The sequence below is a fragment of the Lepidochelys olivacea genome, assembly GCF_965140295.1.
Source record: "Lepidochelys olivacea isolate rLepOli2 genome assembly, chromosome: 1".
Classification (NCBI taxonomy): domain Eukaryota; kingdom Metazoa; phylum Chordata; order Testudines; family Cheloniidae; genus Lepidochelys; species Lepidochelys olivacea.
The window spans coordinates 315938662-315949325 of record NC_140411.1 but is presented as its reverse complement, the minus strand read 5'-3'; positions in this window follow the sequence as shown (position 1 = coordinate 315949325).

The window sequence follows — 10664 nt, the reverse complement described above, 5'->3', positions numbered from 1 at the left end:
ATGTGGGTAATTCTTCTAGGGGAGGGCCTACTTCGATGGGCCAAATTGACAGTTGGTTTACAGACCATTATTAGGGTGCCATGGGTCCAAATTTTGGGGTAACAGATGGAAGTGTTGCCTCAACTGCTGCCTTCCTCTGTAGCACGGGGCACGGGTCTCTTGCTGGAGGGTTCTCTGCTCCTTGAAGTCTTTAAACCACGATCTGAGGACTTCAATAGCTCAGACATAGGTGAGAGGTTTATCACAGGAGTGGGTGGGTGAGATTCTGTGGCCTGCCTTGTGCAGGAAGTCGGACTAGATGATCATAATGATCCCTTCTGACCTTAATATCTATGAATCTTTTTGCCCCTGTGTGGCTACTTCCTGGGGAGGCTATTGTGGTACTAGTAGCTGCTAGTCCAAAATGGGTCTCCTACACGAAGCTAACCTACAATACTGGCCACTTTAAGGAGTCATGGGGTTTCAGAAGATCCACTACAGTTGTGCATAGAGAAAAGGTCCTTGGGGTTTTCCTGCCAGGAGTGATATGGACATCTGGGATCTTTTCCCCAGGAAACACCTACAGCGAAGAAGGTGGGTTTGGGATGGAGGTGCAGTCCTGGACAGAAATGTCCAAGTCAGAGGAGGTTTCTTCTTTGCCTCCAGTAGAGGAGCTCTAGGAAGTGGTACCAGGAACCATGTCCATTTTGGAGGCTAAGGTGGGGCTGGTAATGGTGTTGGTACCAGCAGTCAAGATTTTATGCTGGGCTGCAGTACAAGTGGATAAGTTCTCTAGCAATACTGGGGAAGAGTTTCTCAATACCGCTTCATAGGGGTGATTCCAGTTCCTCTGCAGGAGGTCTTTGTGAGAGAAGAACCTGGACAGTAGTGGGGAAGCTAGAGACAGGGAGAGGGTGCAGCAGTACAATTCATGCACTCCACAGTTATACACCCCAAGGAGGAATATACCAGAGACAGTGCAGAGGGATGGTCCATGCACTTCTTATGGCTGTGACCTAAAGGGGGCGATACCAGAACCTTAGAAGAAAGCTTCTTAAGAATCATAGCACCTGGAGAAGTCTCTGGGGCTAGAGGGTTTCGCTTCAGTAGCGACAACAATGGCTCTCAGCATGATTTGCTAGAAGATTTCTTGGTGCAAGTATACCACAAGTCTTGGTAGGTATTGGTGCTTTGGTACCAGAGCCAATAGCAGTACCCATTACCAGAGCATGAGCTCTCCCTATTTCCAGTCTTGAACAGCAACTTCCCCTTCTTTTGGAGTCTCTCTGCAAGAATTTGGTTTTCCTTTTTGAATGGTTAGTTTCCAAAACTGCTCCAAGGTCTGTGGAAGACACCACTGTAACCTAAGCATGTGAGGCCAGTGTACTGGGACAGATTAGACTCCGTGAGCCTGAAGGAGCTCTCTCAGCTTGCAAGAACTGTTTTTAAATGAGGTGTAGACCTTCCATTTTCACAGGATGAGAGACTCCCTGACTCGGCTAGAATGCCTGTTGATGAGGGATGAAGACCTGTAGCAGGGCTGATGGGCTTTGAAACCTGAGGGGTTTGGCATAACCCAACCAGGGAGGCCCCAGCAGCACAAGGAAAGGGGCAGCTGGAAAACACTCCCTACCCTCAAAAGCACAAACATATGCTAAAGTAAAAACAATAAGGAATGAAATTTAAATACTTATAAAAGGATGCTGATAACTAGCAGCAGACACTGCAGTACTCTAGCTCGAGTTGAGGATGGTTGAGAAGGAACTGGAGGAGTAATGAGTCTCTCTTTATATACTCTCGCACCAGAGCATGAGGATGTATGGAGTGCAGGTGTAGAGCTAAGTTCCCTGTAAACTGCATGGCCATGCAGCAGCCTATTTAGCACCATGCAGGAGCTTAGGGAACCAATCTCCCCCAGTCTCCCACAGCCCCAACTGCAGCCCAGACCTGCCACGGGCAGATGAGGCCTGGGGCAATGCGGCTGCAGCGGCACAGACCCAGGTGCGGCCAGATCAGGCCCAGGAACGGCCAGAGTGGCATAGACCTAGCCTGACCCCAAAACGGCCTGGACCCAGCTGCAGTGCCCACACCCCCAGCCAGCCCCTTCCCACCCCTGCACCCTCCCCCAAGAACCCCTTGGCCCCACTCCACCCCATGAATTTTGTTACATGCACCAATATGAAGGTGATGTGTCAGACATCACCTCCATATTGGTGCACATAACAAAATTCATTCTGCACATGGGTGGGAAAAATTAGGGGGAACACTGGTGTAGACCCTCAGACACTGCAGATTAAAATCTCCAAGAGTGCTTGAGTGTGCACAAATCCTATGGTGGAGCACCCAGAGCGACACGTATTTGTTTAGATGGAGTATGTGAGCCAAAGATATTATCAACTAGACACCATCACATTATACAGTGTAAAACAAGGTCTGAGGTTTGGTACACAGAAACCTCAGGCTGTTTTGTACTATGGCAAATACAACTAAACATCCTTTTAATATTTTATTAAAGATAAAAGAAAAAATTTAACATTTGAAAAGTAAAGCATTAAACTTATTTTTTAACATCCCTTCTTCCCTTTCCCAGGAGAGCATTTTTAGAAGGAAAACCCCTTTGTCAGAGATAACTTTCCTTTTGGGGAAAAGAGAGAAAGATAGTTGAGGTGGGCTGGAACTACTGTTGTTCAAGTCTGATCCCATTTCAGCCAAGTGCTGCTAGGATTCAGCTACGGCTAGTAGATGTGGCAATGTTATCTGAGTCCCTCTCTCTGGTCTGATGGGGAGATCTTTCAGGATTAGGATGAAGACCACTCAGGGTCACAGGAAATGGTAGGGATGGCAACCATGATGGTGAAGCTCACAGCAATAGCCTCCATCTGTTATTTTGTCCCCAAAGTCTCAAGGACGCTAAAGGGTTTGGTAAGTAGAATAGCCCATCCTGTCATTCTGTCCACAAGTTAGTCTTAACACCCAACATACCAATTTGGTTAATTAATTTCCAGATCCACATTTGCTTGTTTATTAAATATGATCTCACTAGAGTCTGAATTATATTAGCAGGCTTTTTTGTTTGGACTAATTCAGTTTGTCTGGTTTTCTTGCACCTGTTCCTAGCAACATGTATTGTTATAGGTTACAGTGACATCTTATGAACTTACTCACTTTTTACAGCTGAACGCAGAGTACATTTGTAAACCGAATTATCATATCAGATAACAACTCAAAGGGAACCATGCTCTTTGTGAGCTCCAGATACACCCATACCAGAGCCTGAAATTATGGGGGAGGTAGCCCTTTCCTCTTAGAGGATGCAAGAGGTGGTGATTCTTACTTTTTATCAGGGTGCTTGCCTTTACCCTCCTCATTTCTGAGTTTGGATGAGTCCTTGGGTCTGACCTCTGAGGATGCAGAGTTAAGGAGCGCAGGGGCTAGAGGGGCACTAGGCGGTGGCTCCATCCAGTGCATTGCAGAGCCAGAAGACCCAGGGTCAGATTGGGGCCATACGAAAGGCTCCATCGAGGTTCTACAGCGTTGTCACATTTGAGGGAAAGAATGACGTATCTTGCACTTCAAAGGGTGGGTCTCCCCACAAAAGCATAAACAGCTCTTGTAGGGATCACTAACTCGGAAGAGCCCGGGGGCAGCCTAGGCAGGATTTGAAGTGAGGGAACTTGGGCATACTAAGTGCCCAGACTTGTACAGGTACTATGGGGAAACCCTAGCCCTGACACTATTACTAAAAAATATCTAAAGAGCAATTATTCACAACAGCTAAACCTAAGAGCAGGAATGCTAGGAAAGCTGGTGGACACTGAGGAAGTTGTGTCTCAGATGACAAGTGATAGAAAGAAACTGGATAGAAGGTCAATCTATGCTGCCTCTCAAGCCCTCAGTTCAGAGCATAAGGAGGAGCAGGTGCAGACCAATGGACACTGCTAGTGAAAAATTCATCTCAGGCACACGGAATGCAGGTGCACCCATAGTGAATACACATAGGGACCACCACTCGAAGAACCAGAAAACACAAAGTATAGGAATATGCCAATGCACCCTTAATTGGCCCCCTTGGAGCTGGCAATATCCACTAAGAATTACCTGCATGCACTACAGATGCATTCACTGTTAAGAATAGCTGTGATGAATGGAGGGATTAGTTTTAGTAACCATTTTTTTTCTGCCAAGTTTCTCACTTTCCATAGCTATTCTTCAAGATGTGTTGTTCATATCCATTCCCTGTTGTGTGTGCTCACCCCATGCACCACTGGCAGAAGTTTTTCCCTCAGTGGTATCCACAGGGGACTGGCTCCGGAGTGGCACGTGTATGAAACAGCATACGAGGCTCCCCCCTCCCTCAGTTCTTGCTCACTAGAACTCAGACAGAGGAGGAGGAGGGCAGGTCATAGAATGGACATGAGCAACATCTCGAAGAACAGGGGTTATAGAAGGCTTTTTTTCTTTGAGTGCTTGCCCATGTCCATTCCATGTTAGGTGACTCCCAAGCAGTATTTCTGGAGAGAGGTAGGCGTTCATGGATGTGTCAATAGCAACACAGCTCTGCCAAATCAAGCATCATCTCTGGCCTGCTGAGTAATGGTGTAATGGGTTGTGAAGGTGTATACCAACGACCACGTTGCAGCCCTGCAGATGTCCTGGATAGAGACTTGTGCTGTGAAGGCTACGGACGTTGCCTGAGCTCTAGTTGAATGGGCTGTCACTATCTTTGGAGGTACGACCTGCGCCAACTGTAGCAAGTACAGATACAGTTAGTAATCCAAGACGAAAGCCTCTGAGGAGAGGCTGGGAAGCCTTTCATCCTGTCAGCCACCTCGAGGAAGAGTTTGAGTCATCTAAGGAAGGGATTGGTATGCTCTAAGTCGAAAGCCAGAGCCTGCCAGACATCCAAGGTGTGTAAGTGCCTCTCTTCAGTGGACGAGTGAGGCTTCAGGCAGAATATGAGGAGGAAAATGTCCTAGCTAACATGAAAAGACACCACCACCACCTTCGGCAGGAAGGCAGGGTGTGGACTGAAACTTCTCCTTGTAGAACACCGTGTATGGGAGTTCCAACCTAAGGGCTTCAGTGAGGCGAGTCTCCAAGATTGAAGTGATAGCCACAAGGAAAGCAACCTTCCACAACGGATGTGAAAGAACAGGAGGCAAGAGGCTCAAAGGGAAGGCCAGCGAGCCTAGAGAGGATGGTGATCTGCTGTTGAGCCCTTGAAAGGAGCAGAACTGATGGCACTTCCTGTTCCACCTGGTGGCAAACAGGTCCACTTGGGGAGTCCCCCCCCCCCCAGAAGATCATTCTGACGACCTCCGAGTGGAGGGACCACTGATGGTGAGAAAAGAAGCACTTGCTGAGGCAATCTGCCAGCATGTTTCAGACACCGGGGAGATGTAGAACTTTGATGTGTATGGCATGCAGTCCCACAGTCAAAGGGCTTCTTGAGAGAGGGCTGATGACCATGCTCCTCCTTGTCTAGTCACATAGAACATGGAGGCCGTATTGTCCATCAATGCTTGTACCACCTGACAGGACAGTTGCAAAAAGAACACTTCACAAGCCAACTGGAGGGCCCTGAGCTCCCTGACATTGATGTGCATTGCCAGCTCTTCCCTGGATCACAGCTCCTGGGTCTTTAGTGATCCAAGGTGGGCTCCCAGGCTCAAGTCAGACACGTCCAACACTAGCACCATTGTGGGTTTCGGGGTCGCAAACGATATTCCTTCAGATATATTTACAGGGTTGGACCACCACTCCAGAGCAGTAAGTACTTGTGGCAGAACTGTGTGGACTCTGTCCAGGTGGAGCATGGCTAGGTTATAGTCTGATGCTAGCCACATCTGGAATGGTCTGGGATGTGGTTGTGCATGTTGAACTACGTAAGTGCTTGCCGTTACGTGCCATAGAAGCCTGAGGCATACCGTGGCTGTGGTGAGAGGGTGGCTGGTGAGTTGGGCAATGAGACCTGACATTGCCTTGAATCTGGGTTCTGCGAGAGAGGTGCTGGCTCGGGTACAGTTTGTTTACAGCAGACCTAGTGCTTGGCACATGGCTTGCACCAACCAGATGCTGTGCTGGACTTGTGCCCGTGAATGACCCTTGATGAGCCAATCATCTAGATATGGGAAGATTTGAATGCCCTGGCACCTCAGATATGCATGGCGGTGGTCGCAGCCTTTCGTGAACATCCTTGACACAGTAGCCAGGCCGAATGGAAGCACTGCAAACTGGTGGTGGATGTATTCTACTACAAACCGCAGGAACCTTGTGTCCATGGAAAAAGGAAATATGAAAATACGCATCCTTCAAGTAGAGGGCAGTATACCAGTTTCCAGGGAGGGGATAATGGAGACCGGGGAGACCATGCAGAACTTCAACTTCTTGAGATAGTTGTTGATGCCTCATGAGTCCAATATGGGTTGTAGATCCCCCACCTGAATCCCCAACACTGAACGCTGCATCTGGGTCTCTGATGCCTGGGGAACCCCCATGGGTTCCAAAAGTACCACAGGATGGCCCATTGCTCTGGCTGGTGGCCTTGGATGAGCACCCCTCCTCCCCCCTCCCCCCCCCAGATCTGGCTGGTTACACCTGGCAAGAGGGACCTGCTATCTCCTCAGCCTCCAAGCCAGGAGGAGGAAAGTTTTTGCCTTGGAGACTATTGCAGTGCCAACGCTATGTCCATATCACCTCCACGCCTACCATCCCAGCATCTGTGGCTGGGGCTCGGGGTCCCTGTGCCGCCTGGCCGGAGACCGGGGGCAGAGCTCGGCGAATCAGCAACAGTACACTAGCAATCAACGCCTAAAGCTCTGGGAATGGCAGTGGGAGTCCGGCGACAGAGAATGAGACGGCAGAGAATGCCACCTCCACCCCTGGCATCAGTGCCATGAGTCTGGCAATCTGCATCTCGGCACCGGAGACCAGTCTTATGGTCCCAGGGATCGGCGGCATGGTCTTAATGAACTTCTTTGCCCTGAGGAGCGATGCCTGTGCTCTAGTGACCGGTGCCATGATTTCAGGGACTGGTGGTGTGCTACTGCTCTGCGCCAACCATTGGGCGAGCGATGCCACGCCTTGGGGGACCAGTGCCAAGAGTCCAGCAAATGGTGCTGGGAACTCCAGTCAGTGTGGAAGCACGTTCCTGAGGATCGCTGCTTCGACGTCAACCACCACAGTGCTCGGGAGAGATGCCACACAGACAGAGCCCATTACAGGGGCCCCAGTGCTGGCTTCCCTCTAGAGATGGGTACGTCTTGACGAGGCATCGGTAGCAACGGCAAAGACATGTCATCTTTTGCGGTCTGGAAGGCCTCCGGCGTGGATGGGACCTCCGCCACTACCCAGTGTGGCTGGATAGCCTCACCAGCGATGCATGTACCTGGCTGGGCTCCGGAGACATGCTGCCCCGCCTGGGCCTATGCTGCTCTCTGGACTTTCACTTTTCAGTATGAGATGTCAGGGAATGCCGTCTCCCGGTGTGCTTTCTCTGCTTCTTAGCGGGGACCGGCCTTGGGAGGCCAGTGCCAGCAGTGCACTTTGCCCTGAGCACAGTGACATTGGTACGGAGTCCGATCTCTGCGACCGGCACAAGGGCCGATTCCATGAGGAACGCTCTTAGTCTTATGTCCCGCTCCTTTTTAGTTCTGGTCTTTTAGCTCTTGAAGATGTGACGCTTATCGCTAACATAGGTTTTCCCCAAACACTTCAAGCAGCTTTGATGAGGGTCGCTGGTTTGCATAGGCTTTTTGCAGTGATCACAAGGCTTGAAGCCCGGGGACTGGGGCATGCCCCATCTCTGGGCTAAGTCTCTTAGGGGACTGTCTAACTTATCTACAGTCTATTAGCTAACTATTAAGAGAACAAAAAGAACTACTTACCTAACAAACTATTTACACAATGAATGATAGGAAGAACCTCTGAGTAAGAGTACTTGCTGAAGCAAGGAGATGTTCCAGCACCATCACTGGCGATAAGAAGAAACTGAGGGAGTGGGGAGCCAGTGGCGCCCCTTATATCAGCACATATGTGCTCCACTCCAGAGGCACCAGAGCCAGTCCCCTACAGCTAACACTGAGGAAAAAACTTCTGGCACTGGTGCATGTGGTGAGCACACACACTTAACATGGAATGGACATGAGCAACACATCTCAAAGAACTAGGATTGTGATATGAGGCAATCTGCCTTATACTCTGTCTTTCAGTGTCCATATGCCCTATTCCCTGACTGTTCTTCACTATTTCTAAAGGCAGAATGTGGGGGGTGAGAGGCAGGGGGATAATAGGTGTATTGGGGTGTCATTCAAAGTGGGAAGAGTTGAGCATTAGCACATACCATAACTATTCACTTCCTGGTTTTCAGAGGTTAGAGTGCACAAAACTCATTATTTTGGAAGGGCATGAAATACCACAAGCCAACCCTAACTGTGTTAATGAAGTATTTCGTCAGTAAATATCCATTTGGGTTTTTTTAAACAAAAATGTTTTTGTTGAGTCAATAACTATCTATTAAGTGACCATTATGTAGGTTGGCAGCTGTCACTACTGTGGCAAGGCATTAGCACACATCTAAATGGCTTAACTTTTTTGAATAACATTTTCAATATTACTTCCCTTAATGGCTAGTAGGTATTATACAGCAGCTAGGATAAATCTTGAGTGACAGACCATTTGGGGCACGATCAGAGCCATAGTTTGATTCCCCAGTCTACACAAAGCCATTGGTAGAATGTCAACCTTAAGAAATGCTGGATCTCAGAAACTCCTTGCTCAGATAACTCCAACTTTGGATCACTAACTCTACCTGCCATCCTCTGAGGCATACCAAATTTCAAAGCAATTCAAATAAACATGGGGCTTTTAGAGCACTCAGTCAACCTTTAAACAGAAAGGGCTTCCCTGCCTTAACTAAAGCAGAGCTGCTGCTTTGCCAAAATGTACTGTAGCATATCCTACTGTAGCATCTGTACCAGACCTTGTTATTTGTAACCAAGTTATCCACTTCCAAGTTATGCCACTATATTAATTGTGACAATAGTAACCGGGTAGGTTGTTTACTTGGGCTGTGAACTTCCTTTCATATAGCTGAATCATATCTACCACTAACAAGAGAAAGGCTCATTCAAAGTGGGATGGATCTTAAGAATGAAGGCTCAGTTACATACTCTAGACATCCTAACCAATTAAAATTTAACTTTGCCTTGTAAGACTAAATAAGCTCAGCTTTCACATTATCCGCAATTGTAAATTCTACAGCACTTTTACCTTTCTCTGGGTATCATTTGGAAGTGAAAATTTATCTACAATAGTTCATATGTCTAAGTTAAACAGCTGGGCTAATTTTGATTGCATAGTAAACTTAGTAACATAAGATGCACTTCAAACATTTACTTCCTGTGCTGGTGTCTTAGCAGTCAAGAAGGGTGTGGAAGTTGTAGGTTAATTGTTTGTCAGAAATGAGTGGATGAATCCTAATCTCTTCCTACTCTGTTTATGTTTACAGTATGCATATACTCCCTATGAGTGATTTGAAGATGCAGTATAGATGATAATTTTATAGCCACAATAGCAGCATTCAATCTTCCAGTGAGGTTGCTGATCACATGCTCTAAATGCTGTGTAAAGTGCCTTAGCTCAACCTAAAGATAATTAAAATCCCTTGGTAAGAACAAGCAGTAGGAGGTCATGCAAGTAGTTGCAACAACCGGGATCCAAGCCCTTTAGAGTTACTGGATTTAAGACCTATTCTATGTTTGTCAGTTATTGATATCATGTCTTTACCATACTAGTTTGACTCCAGTTACAAAGTATCTATTGGCCTATTCATCTCAGCAAAAACTAATCCCAGTTACTTGCTCTTGACAACCGCATTTACAATGCTCTGGGCATCATATAGTGCAATTTGACAAACTAGAGGTAGTTCTGAGAAAAAAAAAAACCAGTTCCGAAGGAGGTGGGAGGACTGATTGCGACAGTTTAACTAAAAGACTAAAGGAAGAGATATCTGACTCTTTAAAGGATGGAATTCTGAAAGCATAACAAGGAAGAGAGAAAATTAGGAAAGAAAATTTAAGCTGAGCAGGAAAAGCTTCATCACTTCACAAGGGAGGCTATTCTTGAGAGGAAGAAGCCCTATCATTTTCAATTGAAAATGAGTTTAGAGAAGGCTATAGGAACAAGCCTCTATTGGCAGAGATGGGCTGGGTTATTTACTAGGTTTTACCCATCTCACCTTCTCTCTTCATAGGAAAGAGAGGAGAAAAATATGTTCAGAATGGTAATTTGCAACATGTTCATTTAAATTCTTCTGGATATTTACAGCAGGTTGTATGTCTGTATATCCAGAGAGCGAGTGAGAAACATGCACATACTGGTATAAACCAGATCAAATGCCATCCCTATTTAATTTTAAATCAACCATGCTGACACAAGGTGTCATGCACTGCAATAGATATTTGTCACTGTCAATAGTAACATTTCCCATCTTGGATCAAAAACTACTTCCTCCACTCATAGTACAAATATAAACTAGCAGCATTCTTCTTCAGTCGATAAGCATTTGAAGAGATGTGATCTTAACTCATTTATTGTTTATGCACAATATGATCCGAGTCTGGTTTTAGTGAGCTATTCAAAAATAGTGGGTCAACTTCATTTGTTTCAGCTTCATGTTTAAATGT